Source organism: Serinus canaria, chromosome 3 (assembly GCF_022539315.1).
Source record: "Serinus canaria isolate serCan28SL12 chromosome 3, serCan2020, whole genome shotgun sequence".
Classification (NCBI taxonomy): Eukaryota; Metazoa; Chordata; class Aves; order Passeriformes; family Fringillidae; genus Serinus; species Serinus canaria.
In genome coordinates this window covers 105,225,754-105,243,518 of record NC_066316.1, presented here as the reverse complement: position 1 = coordinate 105,243,518, position 17,765 = coordinate 105,225,754, and positions in this window count along the sequence as shown.

Below are 17,765 nucleotides of genomic sequence, written 5' to 3'. Positions count from 1 at the left end.
AGATTGCCTGACAGACTGAGTTGTTGGAAAATGTGCTTTTCCCTCTTTTATTCCCAAATTTCTTGTCGTGAACATTTTTTTTATTTTTAACTGCTTGTATGGCAAAGGCTGGGAGAAAGGCTGAGGTACTTAATTCCTTCTTTGCTTCAATCTTTAACAGTAGGACCAGATGTTCTTCAGGTACCCAGCCCCTGAGCTGGAAGGTGGGGACAGGGAGCAGAATGCAGCTCCATACTCCAAGGGGGAAATGGTCAGTGGCCACCACCTAGACACAAACAAGTCTATGGTCCCAGATGGGACTCACCCGATGGCACTGACAGAGCTGCTGGAAGAACTCGCCAGGCCGATGTCCTTCATTTGTCGTCAGTGCTGGTTAACTGGGGAGGGCACACTTGACTGTGTTGTTGTGCGCATCCAATTTCCAGTTGTGTTATCCTCCCTGTTTGTATTGTTCTCCCCATTTTGTAATGTTCCCCCCAGTTGTAATCCTAAACCTATTTTGATGGTTCAGTCCTGGTTTCCCCCTCTCCCTGAAACGGTTCCCTCCTAGTCTGGGCATACTGCGAAGCCCTTGTCTCCACCCCCATTTCCATGGTTACCATCCCTCTTGTTGCTTTTCCCCTCCTCCAGAGCCCTGTCCATCTCCCGGGGCCCTGCCCATTTCTCCAGAAACTTCTCCCTTCCTCACAGAGTGATTGGGCAAGTGCTCCGAGGCCCCTCCCTAGCTCATGTATCATTAGTTCTTGTCTGTGTCAGTTATGTTCGATTCCCCTCCTCAGTTTCCCCCATTGGTTCTTGTACCTATGTTCCACCCCCTTTCTATACTGCTGTTGCTCTTTGTTCTCTGCCTTTTCCCACCTGATTCCCTGGAGACAATAAAACTCTGGATTGCACCAGGCGAGTTAAGACCCTCTTTTCTCTCAAGCTTCTCCGCTTTTGCCGCTCCTCTCGATATTGCTGTCCTGTTGAAGGCGCTGCCCAGACGCCCCGGTGCATCAGGGTAGTGCCCCCAGCTGCTAGCTGCTGCTGTGCTCCCAGCTAGCCTGCGCCACCTCCTCCCCGCTCTCAGGGGAGTAAAGTGCACTCGACGCAGCAGCGCGGCATGACTGGAGTTTAGCCAGTGTGTTGCCCATTTATACAAAGGGACACAGGCCTGTCAGCCTGACCTTGGGGCTGGGGAAGGTCAGGGAGCAGATCACCTTGAGTGTCATCATGCAACATCTACGAGGCTACCAGGGAAACCGGGCCCAGACAGCCTGGGTTTCTGAAAGACGGGTCCTGCTTGGTCAACCTGATTTCTATGACAAGGTCACTGTTTTAGTGGGTGAGAGAAAGACTGCAGATCTGGTCTACCTGAATATTACTGAAGGCTTTTACACCATTTCCCACAGCATTTTCCTGGAGAAACTGGTTGTTCATGCACTATTCACTGGGTGAAAAGCTGTCTGAGTGGCTGGGCCCAGGGTGGTGAGGAATGGAGTCACATCCAGCTGGGGGATGGTGGATGGTCAGTAGTGGGATTCTCCAGGACTCAGTGTTGGGGCCAGTCCTGTTTTATGTCTTGAGGAGATCAAGGGCATCCTTAATCAGATTTTCAACAACACCAAACTGGATGGGAATGGTGGTCGCTGGAGATCCCTGGTGATCCCTAGAGGGATCTGGACAGGCTGGATTGATGGGCTAAGGCCAGCTCTATGAGGTTTAACAGGTCAAGTGCCAGGTCCTGCACTGGAGTCACAGCAAGCTCGGGCAATGCTACAGGCTGAGGAAGAGTGGTTGGAAAATGCCTGGCAGGAACTGACCTAGGGATGCTGGTCAACAGCAACTGGACACAAGCCAGCATGTGCCCAGGTGGCCAAGAAATCCAATGGCATCATGGCTTGTATTAGACATAGTATAACCTCTGGGGTTAGGGCAGTGATTGTCCTCTGTCTGTCAGGGCAGATGTTTTCACTCTCTACAACTACCTGAAAAGAGATTGCAGCAAGGTGGGGATGTTCTCTTTTTCCAAATAACAAGCTATAGGGTGAGAGGAAATAGCCTCAAGTGGTGCCAGGGGAGGTTTAAATTGGATATTAGAAAAAATTTCTCAATGGAAAAGTTGTCAGGCATTGGAAGACTCTGCCCAGGGAAGTGGTTGTCACCATCCCTGGAGTATTTAAAAGATGTGTCAATGTGTGGCATGGCTTAGTGGTAGACTTGGTAGTGTTGTGTTAATTGTTGAGCTCAGTGGTCTTCAAAGTGTTTTCCAAATGAAAAAATTCTAGGATATATGTTTCTAAATCACTGTGGCCTAGAAATCTTACTTTAAATGAGTACATTTTGAGTATTTATTTACTTGAGACATCTATTGTACAAAGATAAAGAGGTATTTTTCATACTGCAAATTATTTGTTATATCCAAGGGAAAAACAACCTTTGTAAATCTTGAATGGTTTTACAATGGTTTTACATAATACAGCTTATCTGCTAAAAAAAAAAAAAAAGAGAGAGAGAGAGAGAGATCTGACTAATAGTAGGCAGGGAAGAATTAAAAAAACAATTACACACATAGCATTTTTCACTATTGCTCAATATGTGTTTATGTGACAAGGACATGTTTAAAACAAACAAAAGATGCTTCAAGGTGTTATTCTGCCAAGTTGTATTCCTGTTAAAATGCATGAATGGTCACCTTCATCTAAACTAATGGGGAAGCACATATGAAATCACTCCAAATTTAGAGTATCTCTAAGGTTTATGTATGTCTATGTATATGAAAGAAACAAAAGATGTAGTATCTCTGTCTCACATGCCCATAAAACACTCACAAATACCATACTTATGCAGATATGCATGCATACACAGCTTCATACAGAAGGAAATTTATCTTCATGAAAATCTTTTCAGTGTAGCCAAATCACTTTTTCTACTAAGGAATATGGTAAAACATGGTATAAATGGTATGATATAACATTACAAAGTTGGTGGGCCTTAATAGTTTTAATCTCCAATTATTATGTCTGCAGAATAGTTTGTTCTTCTTAAAGACTTAGTGTCCCTGGCCAGCCTGTGAGGAAGGGAATTGCATACTGATAATGTGGTTTGGGGGCTGTGATGACTTGCTTAAAATTTGGATTAAAGTCACCTTTTTTTTTTCATGTTATTGCCCATCAGAAAGGTGTTACAATAATACCTTTAAATCACATGAAAAGAAATGCTAAGATGAAAATGAAAGATTTCATATGTGTCTCTACCATTTTTTACCCTTCATTGCACCTACACAGTACTTAGAAGTATTTAAAACTAATTAAAATGAGGATTGAACACAGTGATCTGAGAAAGAAAAAAAGAGCTTCAGTCATATTCTTTTTTATGATTTCTCAGTGAATCTCTGTAAGATCTGTCTTTCCTAGAAATATAATGGAGGGGTAGCTGGATTGCTCTGGGATTGGTAATATGATGTAGAGTCTTTTATTTCTGCATTGTCAGTACAATGCCAGTCTAAGTCTGTGACTAAAAGTTGTTACCATCTGATGGCTCTTCAATGGGCTATTGGAAATGAGTTTCATGGTTCCAGTTTCCAGCAGTGAGGCATCCACATCAGAAAAGCCATCATTGCACTTGGCAGTACTAATTGGCACCCTTGTCACCAGCCAAGGACTATAATGGGCTGATGGTAGTCCCTTCAGATCAGAGCTTAGGAACATTGCTGTTGAAGCTTTTATTCCTGCTCCCTGTGCACTACATTTTTTGTGGACAGACAGAGACATTTCCAGAACTGTCACTCTGACACTTTTTTCCACAAGTTACTATACTCTGATAAAAAACATTTTGTCAGAATTTTTTTGCTGAGATTTACAGAGTTCCTGTGTTTTATTTTGAAATAATTATTTTCAGCAAAGATATTTAGAGCATATTAGGACTCCCTACGTTGTTTACTTACATGTTAATATTTTTGGAGAATATAATTAAAATCATCCACTATCTTGGATACCCATGTTGCTTCCACAGTGTCACAGAATTTTTTCTTCTTAATGTATTCTTGCTGCAGCCTTTTAAGGTGACAACACCTAGTCTTGTCATTTCAGAAAAGTGAATTAAGGGATGTGGACAGATATCTTCTTCCAATACCAAATGTGCTGGTTTGTAGAAATCTCTGTCCTCAGCTGCCCTCCTCCTAGAAGTTACTGACTCCTTCACCGCTCTGGCAGAGCAGTTTATATGAATGTCCCCCATGTTGCTCCAGGGAAAATCAGACTAAATCTTTCAGACCACACAATTATTCTACTAGAAGTAGCCTTGCAAATTTTGCCCGAAGGCACTTGGAGAAATTTCATACAAGGTTCCACTAGTGTTTATATGAGTTCAGTAAATTCTCGTCGGGTATAACAATGAGGCCTTAATTTCCAATTCTGACAAAGATGTGACCAAAAGAGAAAGTTTTTTCCAGACTGGAGGCACAAGAAACCTTACTAGATCTTTAAGGCAAAAAATGTAACTTAAGGTAAGTGCTAGGCTAGCCAAATGACACCAGCACTCAGCTAGGATACCTGCTGCCAGACCAATAGTTAAGAAGAATTAATCTTGTTAACAGAATTAATTGCAGAACCAAAATAAGGCCCAGTTCAGAGGAGCACATGCTCTCTTTAAGGATATTAATATTTCTTTAAAGGCAGTGAAATAATTTACATATTCACTCTCAGGTTCTTGCTTCCACCCCTTGATGAACTGAGCTTTATGGTAATAGCATATGGTAATTAAAAAAAAAGGGTTGAATGAACTTGGGACATGGAGAGACAGAGAGCAAGAGAAAAAACAGGAAATGGAAAGAGAAAGATGGAGATAAGAAAGAAAGGAAAAATAAAGACAAAGTCTTAAATTTCTATTCTTTTGCTAGTGCGAAATATAATTTAAGATTCTGCAACTTGTTTCAAAAATTACTTTTACTATTTTGCTTGTGATCAGATCTGGAACTACCAAAATACTATGAGAAAAGCTGTTTTAATGTTAATTTTGTCCATGGACAGAAGCAGAAGTGTGAAAAATCTCACCACAAGCAATCTTTCACAATACATTTCCTTCCAGTTTGAAGTTTCAAGCAGTTAGAATTAACATTTGATTTTGGATCCTAATTGCAATTGAACCCAAACTTTGAACTTTGAACTATCTGAATTGAACTTTTCAGGTACTGTCATCACTAATTAAGAAAGCTGAGTCTGTGTTTACATAATAATAAATAGCTATTGAGAGTTGCCTCTGACAGGATATGAGATCCAATGAACTTCCATTATATCAGTCCTTGAGCAAAGTATGATAAATTAAATGGTGGAAGTCAATACCATGGACTCTGATCAGGGTGAAAATTTTGTGGTTATCATAAGCTCTTTTGAGTCTTGAGAGTTCTACATTCAAACTGCTCAGGTCCTTTTTCAGTGCTCATAACTGTTATAGCAGAACAATACCATCATCTCCGCATATCTTCTTTTCCAGTCAGTGACATTCATGAAGAATGAATCTGACAGTTTTTATTCTAATAATTATTAGAAGTAAAGACTAATTATAGATATTTCTTATTAAGCAGTCTCTGTTATTAATGAGAATAGCAGCTTTGACAAAATTTATGAATTATGCACATTTATTTGAATAAAAGAATGAAAAGATGGCAAGAAACTTCTTGAAAATGGAGGCGCTTTCTGGTACCTATGGTTTTACAAAGTTGAGATGCTAGATATATGCTTGAAAGTATTATTTGTAAAGAAAACGACCTTTAATAACACAAAGTATCTTAGTAAATTGAGAAATCCCCACTTATACTTAACAAGGCTAAAGGAAAAAATTAAAAAGAGTCTCTCTTTTTCCAAAAGAGAATAATTAAGATTGTAAACTCTTTGTAACTAGAGATAGTGTCTGAATTAGAAAATGCTAGAAATTGGTGTTTCCCTTTTAATAAGTAACATACAGTGCACACTGCATGCCAGAATAACTATCTGTGCATCTAGATCTGTTTTTCCTCTAAATTCATCATTTGAAGGACAATCAATCATCTTTTGTCATTTTGAGTCAGGTTCACTGCTGTTGCTGATCTGGGTGGGCAGTTGTGCCTATATGTGTACATGTTTTGAAAAAGTGTGATGTGTGTATGATGTAACTAGTGGGAATACATTTTGAACTGTGGAATCAGATAAACACCATAGAAAAGAAGGGCTATTGTTAGAGAGGACATTAAACACAAGCATAAGGAGAATGTGACTTGGAAATCTGGCTTTAGATTTTGATCATTATTGGTGTTTGTTATTCTGTTATGCTATTCTGACACTGACAGTAATGTATGAGGTTTTTTTTGTGAACTAGGCAGTCTGGTCTTAATTTTTGCTTATGTTCTCTAGCTGAGTAGAGTTACTGCAAGATGATTAAAAAGCCACAGATGTGAATAGATAGACGACAGGAAAATAATAAAGCCAGACATATGGACTTCATGTTCTTTAAGGTATTTATTTTATGAATGCTGTGTGCTTGCTCAGTCTTTATATCTTTATGGAACAAGTATTTTACTGCAGAACGCTTTATAGAATTGTTGTGTATCTCTTCTCACATGAAAATCCCTGAGAACCGCAAGACTTGTGTTTCTGATAGGATTCTGGAGAATATGATAGGTCTGGAGAATCTGGGTGGATGATACTCATTTCAGAGCTGGGGCATTGCCCTATTACAGCCATAGCTACTGCACATTCTCTTACTCTGTGGTTAATGCAGGACAATTCAGGGCAGCTTATCTCTCATGATTATTTTCCTTGAGTTCTTCATTTTCACAATATTGTGAGAACAGCTTTTGTAAGAGGTGGATACTCCTGTGTAAGGGGGGTTTTTCTTGAGTCAAAACTCTCAGCAAATTTCTGGTGAGTACTCATCAGAAAGATTTGACAAGATCTCTAGTAATGCCACCCTTCAAGTCTCTTTCTTGAAATAAAATCAGGTGTTGAAGATCATTATCTAAATGTTTAATATAGATATGTGTCTTAAACAGTGATTCACACAGAATTATGTAAAACCATACATGGTTAAGGGAATCAATGAAATTACATGATTAGCAAGAAATCTTGTAAGCAATGATGTGGAATAGATTTGACTCCAGAAGGTGGAAACTCCAGACATTTTCAGACAAAATTACCCCATTCTTTTGGATACTGCTCTGGTTATGATGGCCAGATGCAGCACATTTTCAGCAAAAATGAGTTATTTTTTCTGCAAAAGAATAAGTGCTATGATGTGATTTCCTTTTGTCCCAGACGAGCTGAAGATACGGAGGCACTAAACAGCTCTTCTGAGTGTTGAGCATCTGAAAATTGTAAAAGGAGAAATTCTGAGCAGTATCTTTTCCCCTTATTTCTGGAACTCATGAAATTTCTCTAAAAAAGAAATATATATTTTTATAGTAGACTAGATAGTGATAAGCAGAAAGTTTTTGTAGAAAATAGCCCATTGGGAAGAAAGACTTAGATAACTCCAAAAGGTTTTTGTGGACCATCTTCTCTTTTCCAGGCAAACAGAATACTGTGTCAGGGATGAAACGTATTTTCCAAATAAAACAACCACTGCTAGAGAATGAACTTCCTATCTCTCCATTTACCAAGGATTGTTTTCTTCCTTTATTTTGCTTATAACTGCCTCACCTCTTTACTCTTTGTATTTGAACAGAAACATAAGCTGATGGATTTCCTAGAGGTATGTTCTGCAAGCACATTCTCTGGGGACACTGCATGGACCTGTCACATGCTGATGAGGTGACCTGGGCAGAAGGTAACTTTTTCTACTTTGTTAGCATATTTCTGGTGGGAGTAGTCACCTGTTCTGTCTTTCTGACACTGCAATGACACTGCAACCCAAGTCAGGCACTGATCGTGCTTGCTATTGAATACTTGCCACCTCTTAGGGAATCTTTCATTATTATAAGATACCAGAAGTTTCCCACCCCATGTTCCAGGCTACATACACATAAAATTATTCCCTAAGTCTTTTCTGAAGATAAGACAATCTCTTGTTCTCAAGCAGCTGTCATTTATCAGTGTTTCTCAATGTGTGCTCTGTACACTGCCATACGTTTGTAATATCTGAGATGGATTCTGAAAAATGGCACTAGAACCTTACATTTTAATGCATTATAAAAGTATTCCTACACAGGTAAGTGAGCAAGCAAACAAAACCACAAAATAAATAATAATATTAAAAGCTCAAAAGAAAATGCAAAAAAGCATTCAGAAACTAGTCAATTAAAAATAAGACTAAGGAAAACTATAAAAGATGATGAATAAGTAATTTTTTAAATAATAAAGAATATTTAGTTTAGAAAAAAAAAAGAGAAGCACAAATCTAGATGATACTGAGCGTAGTAAGCCATGTCATACAAATTCATGCAAGGAGAAAGAATGATTTTCTGCACATGATATGTGGGTTCATGTGTCTGTGGCTTTTTTCAGAGGTCTTAAAAGGTAGCTACTTAAAGGGAATATTCAGTAAGTTAAATTCCGTAACCCAGGGTTTGACTAGGGCTGGAATTTATTTAGAGATCTCTACACTGAGCTATACCTACTCATGTGATGGCTCCAAAGCCAGCAACTGGCCTCTCTTTTTTAATATTTTTTTTTTAAAAATAATCTCTTATTAAGAAAGATAGAAAGGGACTGAGAACCAGGGAAGACAAGGAAGGCAGAAATGCCAAACTATTGACCCTAGCTCATGTGATACTGAAAGATTATGATCAATTGAAAAAAAAAAATCCTGTTCTATTTTGTTTGCAGTTGTCTTTTGTTGCAGTTTTTATTTTAAATTCATAGTGATTGCTGCTACCTCCAAAAGCCTGGCACAGCTTCCTTGCCGTTGGTATGGAATATCTGCCAATGTGCTTTATGACCCACTAGAAATGAGCTTTTCTTGCGAGGATATTGGGAGTTCTGTGTTTATTTCAATATCTCACAAGTTTTCCTTCTACCAAGTAAGAACAGTTCTGCCCCATGGGCTGTTCTCTTCTTTAAGTCAAAAATGCCCCATGTGTGCTCCATCTGCAGTGCTGCTCCCACATGCAACTGGCTTGACTAAGGATAAGGACAGGGGGTCTTCCCAGCAGCAGAATTAAGACACAACGTTTGTTTTTCTCCTCATTGCTATGACTTTTATCTTCTCTTCCTTGGTGAACAGTTTCTTTTCCTTCCTGTTAGCTGAAATTTCCCCCTCCATTTCTCTAGTGATGCTCATCATCCCAGGCTCATGGAGGCCATTCAGTCTGGAGAGTTAATTTTTTTTCCCTTTGGAAGCTTGCTTGTCAAACAAGTTTTCACAATTTCTCAGAGCTCTGCAGGCAACTAAAGTAATTACAGGATTAAACTAATTAATAATATGCATAGAAAAATCACTCTTCTTACAGAGGGAGCTCTGGAAAAGGGAGAGTATTTAAATTTCATTGATGTAATTTTCTGTGTACATCTCTGTGTGTATGCAGACATCACTAAAACAGGTTGCCCAGAGAAGCTGTGGCTGCCCCATTCCTGGAAGTGTTCGAGGCCAGGTTGGATGGGGCTCTGAGCAACTTGGCCCAGTGGAAGGTGTCCCTGCCTATTAGCAGGGTGGCTGGAACAAGATGATCTTTAAGGTTTCTTTCAACTCAAGCAATTCCATGACTCAATGATTCTACAATTTATAATATATTTGTGCACTTTTTTCTGTGTAGGTCTGATGTCTACATACACTGTTGTAGCTGCTATTACAGTGTTGTTTCAGATAGAGCATTACTGATAACCACCCTAAACCTCACTTCATATACAGTAAATTCTTTTAACACCCTGTGCTTACCAGGTGCAGCAGATTGTACATTCGTTACCTGATGACACATGACACAAGACACTGATAACTAGACTCAATTCTCTCTCTATTCATCTTATTTATCTCTCTTTTTTTTAACCTTTTTTTCTGTGGATTTACTGAGTTTGTTGCTCTGTGGTTTGTATGAGATACACAATCCTTACTGTATTCAGGCTAAACAGTGAATAAATTCAAATAATCTCAAAAGCAAGGAGTGGGAAGCAAAAACTAATAGTTACACAGGGCTATGCAGGCAGGGGCAAGCAGCAGGACGCCACAATGTGTGTTGAAAATTGTATATAACTTTGGGCATGCAGGCATGTATACACACAGACAATACTCTTCATTCTTGATGAGGCCATAATAATCATTGCAAAGAATTTTAATAATCAAGTAAAATTAGACGTTTGCAGCCATAATAATAGCCTTAAATGTAACAAAATCAAGCCAGCAAGATTGGATTTTACTTATTCATCTGCTCTGTTGATAATATGCCACTGCATAGAGTGATGCTTCAAAAAGGGTTTTGTATCATATGTCTATTTTGGTCTGTTCTCACCATGGTGTCTCATGGTGCCTTCTTATTAAGTAAATTTTTTTTTTTTAATCTCAGACTAAATGTGATTTAAATATTCCTCACAGGTGTTATCTGAATTAAAAGAGATGACTATTGCTAGTAGCATGCTTTCTTCTTAATAGCACAATGCACACAGCTTCTTCTGCTCTCCATCTTTATGCTGCATGCTGCTTAACTGTGGCTTTTAAGGTTTCATCAATTCCTACTGACACTTTACTGATAAATAGGTCATTCAGAAATTCAACTGCATCCTAGTTTGAAGGGTTATGAGGCTGAGAGGGTACTGAATCATTTTCTTGTTCTTTCTTACACCTCCCACAGCAGGAAAACCCCACCCAGTAAATCTTTGATGAAGGGATTATAAATATTAAGGAATTCACAGAAGTAGCTTAAATTTCCCATGAATAAGGGAAACAGTCACAGCTGGGTGTTCTCCCTGTTTGAACTCAGAATCAACAATGGCCTGGGGTAACTATTGACCATCCCTGAAATGCAAAGCATGAAGAACCTCACCTTCCTTAGCCACATAGGCTATGGCTGAGCCAACACTTTCTGGGACTGCTCTGACAAAGAGTGGAAGCCAAACAAACCCATGGTCAATGCATATCCTGAAGCAGCTGCCTCGAGATGTGAGCTGAGGGAAGGATGATATTTCTCACAGCGTGGTCTGATGTCCAGGTGGGTGGGAAGAGAGGTCACAGGAGGATTGCCACTGCCTTGTGCAATACCAGCCTCACATCTTGCCCCTTTCTCTTATCTTCATTTTTGGAGCAGAGGTAATTATACCCCTCTGGAAGCCTCTCCTATAGCAACAACTGGGGGAGAATGCACAAGTCCATAGTGCTACAGCGCCAGAGTTGTGGACTGTCCTCCTTCTCAGAGAAGGGGACAGTCCTCAACTGGGCAAAAATCCCACCAATTAGTTTACATTTGTGTAGATCACAGAATTGTTAAGGCTTGAAAAGACTTTTGAGATCATCAAGTCCAACTGTTAACCTAGCACTGCCATCTTCATCACTAAACCATGACCCCAGGTGCCCCATCTAGATGTTTTTTGAACACTTGATTCAACCACTTCCCTGGGCAGCGTGTTCCAGTGCCTGAATACTCTTTCAGTAAAGAAATTTTTCCTAGTAACTAATTTAACCCTTCACTGGTGCAACTTGAGGCCATTTCCTCTTGTCCTGTCACTTGTTACCTGGGAGAAGGTATCATCACTGATAAAACTTGGATCGGAGTAGTAACACACAAAATTGAAGCTTACCTCCTGTTGTCTCCCTGGTTGAGAAAGTCCAATTTCTTTTGTTTTCTATTTCTTCCCATGATGTTACAGGATCTTGCCACAGCATAGTTCTTAGGGGATTGTCTAGACTACACTTTGGCAGTGTGCCACATTTTTCTGCCAACTGGGTCATAAATTGTACTGAAACCTTCTAACTTTTGATTTTTAATGACCTTTAAAACTAGTTATTTGACTTCTGCTTTTTGGGGAATCCACAGGTGTCTTTTTAGATGCATACTGTTATGAGCTCATTTGGATAAACATGGATAGTCCAGCATATTGTAACTTTTAATCAGTTACATTGATTTATTGCCCTAATTGATTCACTGATGTACATTGAATGATTTGATTTCTTAGATATTTTGTGGAGTGGGAGAGGAAACAGAGGCTTTTTATTAGTATCAATTTTTCTGTGAAGCTATAAATGGTAAAATGCCAGGATGCAATGGGTTCTGGTGATATATTGGACACAATTAAATTGAACAATGACTTGCTTATAAATCAAAGCAAAGGAGGAATCATAAACCATTCCTAACCAAGTGACCATAGAGATTTTGAGATGAAAGGAGGAGCAGTTGTTTTTCCCACAGTTGATACTCAATTATTTGTGCTCTGTCATGCATGGATAACAAACAAATCTTTAAATCATTTCACTTGAATGTGTTCTTTCTTTAACAATTTTGGAATTGATTTTAAAAATTTTTATTTTATTAAGTAGTGGTGTATATTTAAAAGGTAAATCATACGTTATAAAAACAATAGCAGCCTGAGACAAAAACATAAAAAAGTAAAGCGGATTGTTTTACTTTTTTTTTTTTTACTTTCTTTCAGTTCTCTGTCAAATAACAGGCAGAATAAGAGAAAATCACATTTATAACTTATTCAGCAGATTTGATTCTCAGGGACAATATGTTCTAATGCAGTTGCATAATCAGTTCTTTCCTGCCTCTCCTATAAGTGGAGCATTGTGCTGTGATAAAGCACAATAAACTGGTAAAAGAACTAAAGGACTCTTTGCTAGAAATAGTCTGTTTTAAAGGCAGGATACCACTGAATTGTGTCTTATGTTACTACATAAACTTCATAAACATTGACGTGGATAATGTTCACAAAGTAATGCATCTGCTTGTTTTATCAATTCCCTGCTTTATTAATTCAAGAATTTTTAACATGCTTGAAAAGAAAAAACATAGATTTGTGATAAAATCATCAAAAATAATGTCAGTCTGAGGACCCTGGGCTCTATTCCTGATCCTACTGAAGATTCACTGCAGAAATATCACCTAAGCCACTATCTTCAAAGTTCACAGACATTAAGTTTGGATCACTTTTATGATCATCTCATCCAATCTTCTATATAACATAGGCAAATAACTTTTGCAGTATTTCTACTTCAAGTCTATATTGTACTTGAGCTGGAGAAAATTAGACACTTAAATCTCAGGCAGAAGGGGCCAAGGATTTGAATCTTCTTTGCCGAAGTGATGAACATCTTCCATTTTCTTCTTGAAGTTAAAGACAGCTGTGCATGTTCAATACCTCTAAAAGTAAGGCCATCTTGAACAACCTTTACCATCTTTCAGTAAGGTTATTTATATTTCTCTACCTCTCATCGTTGCTATGAATTCACTGCTATTTGTAAGGCACTTGAAGGGGGTGTTATAGAAATTGAAAATATAGCCATGCATCATTTGCATTGACTTGAATGTGCTCTGAGAGAGAGAGAGAGCGAGGCAGAAAGAGAAAGAGAGAGAGAGAGATATCTTTCTAGATATGGAGACAGTGCAAGTATAAGGCTGTTTTTCCTGTCTCCTGGTCATGTACTTATCGGCAAGCACAAAATATTTAGCAGTATCAATGTCATATACAGAGGAAACTAGGATTTTCTGGGGACCAGAAAGAGAACAGGTTAATAAGAAATTAGAAAAGTAAAATAAACTAAATAGACTTGAAAATGGGAAGGGCACTGCTGAAATGGCTTTACAGAGGGCACTTTTTTCTTTTGAGCAGAGGCAAAGCAAAAGAAAATACTTGGACAGTTTAAAATGCAGCATTGAAACAGCCTTGCTTCTTGCATAGGTCTTCTGAATGGGATTTGGTTCTGTGTGAAATTAAATGCATTGCATTTCTAACACCCGGGACATATTAGAAAGTGATCTGCATTGCCTTGGGATTTTTAGCTCACGGACAATTTGAGTATATTACTGCAACAATTAAAATGCAAACATACTTTCTTAAATAAACACTTTATTTAATCTTCCTTCAGGACAAAAGCATTTTTATATATATAACATATATGTATATAAATATTTGGATTTTTGCTTCTGCTTTGTTTTGAGGAGATCATATGAAAAAATATCTTTCCTTAACGATGCACTACAAGTAAATCCCCACAGAAAACATGCCAGAATTGTCAGGCAATGCTTGGCATATCTTTAGTACAGAGCAGGACACATAACAAGATTTACCCACTGCCTTTGAGACAGAGAAGGGGTTGTCATGAGGACAGTTCTTCAGAGTTTTTACAAAAATGCATGGCTCCATCTGTCTTCCCTCTTTTCCTTGGCTACGAGAACAGCCTAGCAATTTCAATAACCCAACAAGGGACCTCATGCACCAGGAGAAGTGAGGAACAGATTTTTCAATTTGGCACCATTCTGATTTATTTTTTTTTTAAATGGCAGTTGAAATAATTATCTGCAACTACAGGCAGCTGATGGATAGCATGTTTAATCTATGGATCCAGCTCCACGCTCTGCACTGTGTACTGAGGATAAACAGGGATGTTATGAGTGAGAGAGTTGTATGAAATAGTTCAAATACAAATCAAAGCTAGAATGGCTTGTCTTTTTACTGACTTCACAGAAAGGAAACTACTGGACCTGTTTTACAGGCATCACCTGATTTCACAGGGTCTAAAAGAATAACTAATAAGATGCTGATGCCCTGACCCTGAAATGCTCATGTTTATAGCCATACCCACAGTCATATATAAAATATAAACATGTACACACAATCAAAACATATGCATATAATCGAAGGCCAGCTATATTTTAGCATGAATGTATAGAAAAACTCTGCTTACCTACTGGCTAGGACATATCCCACTGTAAATTTCAATACTCACTATATTTTTTTCTGATGGAGAAAAATGGGAAGTTGCAGTACACTGAATTTGCTAAGCCGAATAATAATTTTAACACAGTTTTGTAGCCTAAAAACAGTGGATTGTTTTTAGAAGATTTAACATGTTTCAGGATCCATCACTTTTGATATTCAGATATTGAAGGATTTTATAGGCTGTTTGATTGGGTAGGTGGTATGGGAAGTATACCCAAGCTTCAAATCCCAGGTAATTTGTTTGAGATTCGTTTATTAGACTAATGCAAGAAATCTTCTTTCTCTCTCCAACTGATCCCACTGCTCAGTTTTTTGGGGATTTTTTGTACTTCAGAGATGGTGTTTCGTAGTCATGGGCTTAAAGGACAGACTTCGCCAATGGCTACAATTTTCTGACAGTGAGTTTCCTGGTAGCTTTGCAATTACTTTCCAGAAACTGTAGCTTTTTCAAACAGTTCTTTGAGGTAGATTTCCTTTATATTGTCCTGCTGCTGTTATTATGATTTCAGCTATAGCAATACCTAGAAGATCTAGACTTGGACCAGACAAAAACCAAGCAGTTATTGCACTATGAGTTTTACAAACAAAGAACAAAATTAAGTCTTTGTGTCAAAGCTTATAGAGCATGTATCAGATGAGAAGTGTAAAGGACGAGTGAGCAAAATAGTACAATAAAAAATACTGTTTGTCATCATAGGGTCTATATCAAAATCCTAATTCTTGCAACTCTTTTCATAGGGACCAGGGCAAAGGAGAGTTATAAGCCTAGATTTAAAAGAAGGTAATGAAACAGCTCTGTTAATCAGAAATTCCTCCTATGTGTGAAAATAATAGAAATTATGCTTAAAATCCAGCCCCAGTAGATGATGGAGACTGGTTTTATAAACTGATCAAAATAGACATTTTGTCACTTTAAGATGATGGACAAGTTGGCTTTGAAAATGGAACTAATTAGCTGTTATTGGATGAAATATTGAAGGAGGGTGCAAAAAAAACGTGATGAAGAAGAAGGGAGTGAATAGTGCATGAATAAATCTGAGGTACTGTGAAAATAATCTTTCCCTCAGCCTTAACAACTGTTTGCCGTGGGACAAAGCTGTTTGCAACAAAAGAAAAGAAGGATTTTGCAGGAGTCAAACTTCAGAAGGGGAGTACCTTAGCCCCATGGATGGAGGGGAAACCTGAGGCTTGGCTGTGGTACTGAAGACCCAGAATCCAATGCCTCACTAGGTTCACTGCAGGGCAAACAGTTGTTTATGAGCACTGGGCATGTCCACTGCTGCTGAGGAAAATGAGCTCTGACCCCTCCTTACAAGCACAGCAGGGTTTATATAGGCAGAAAGGTGAGAGCTGCCCCTGGGGATGGTGGGTGCCTGCCAAGGGCTCTGGCAGTCTGGCTGTGTTTGCCTTTTAAAGCCTTCACATCTGTGCCCCTGGCAGCATGGGTTTTAATTATCCTTTTAAGCTCTGTCTCTCCCTACTTTAGTCAGGAGAGCACAAGAAGAGATTTTCTTTCTACCTCTTCTGTGTCAAGAAAGGTTGCTTTGCTTTTGCTTTCCCTTGAATATACTGATCTCTGAGACATTTCATAATTATCCCCTGTTCCAGCATTAGCTGATGTTTTTTCTCCTCTCTCTTTTTGTGACTGATTTTATTTTTTGAATTTCATAAAGAGTACTTTTTAATTATGTTTTTGTTGCATTTTAATTCATGGTTTTATTGCCCCTTGCAGCACCTTGAGCGCAGTATAAATATTATCATAGCCTTTCAATGTTTAAAGGATACCATGTCTGTTACGATAAAATATGCCATTACTAAATGTGTCAGGAGCAGTCCTGTTTTTTTTTTATCACATGGTCTTTGGTTGTTGTTCTGTAGCAAATATGCTTAACAGCCCTCAGCTTAGCTTTTCTGTGTGAAGAACTAGGATATAACCAGTTTCTGTTGTTTTCAAGAAGAAAGAAAAATCACAGCCTCTGGCTCAGTTGCTCAGCTAAAGTAAAATGGCACAGTGTTATTAAAATCAATGAGACCTGGGCCAGGTTGGTCTAGCCAGGCTACTGAGTGATACTAATATATCATACAGTACATTACATTTCTAGAGTAATAATATAGCTAGAAATTTCCAATGGTGTCCCACATTTTAGGCTGATTCACTTACAAATTACAGTGTTGGATGAAGGGCATCAGAAACAACAGTCCTGGTGCTTCTTTTAATGTAAGTACATATTATTTTTCCCCGGGTGAAAATCTGGCAAATTTTAATCTTTATTGGATCCAGCAGGGCTTCAAACCATGTTTTTTAGATATGTGAGGGTTTTTTAGAAAAAATACGTTGATAACCAATTCCAGGTGACTTTTGCACTTTATGATAATATTTTTTGAGTTATTCTTCCAATTCAAACATGGAAGAACCAATGACAGAGCTTTAATTTGATAGCTGAGAGCATCTGGACAGAGTGTGATGTGTACATGTCATCTCATGAAAGGTCACACTAAATAAAGTGTGACCTTTCATGAGATGACATGTACACATAAAGTGTAACATAACTTTATTCAAAAGCTGAAAATTGGTAGGGGGTCTGTGTGGCCTCAACAACTTGAATGTACACTCCTACATCACAGGATCAGGGCCTCACTAAATCCTGTGTGTGAAAAATTCCTTCAAAAAGATAAAATAAGGGCCATCACAATGGAAGCATTTTGATCAACAGCACAAAAAGTAGCTGCCTGCACAGAATCACATGAACACCTGAGAGCACAGCATGGCAATCACAACTCCCTGCTGCACAAAAGACAAATTACAAGCACATTTTCTGGAAAATATATCTCTAATGTTGTGCAGGATTTTTTTTTTTATTTTTGTTCTTCTGAATTTCATTATCATATGGATAATATTGCAGATTTTAAAAGATTGATTTTAACAAAAGATTCTGCTCAGTTACTTCCTAG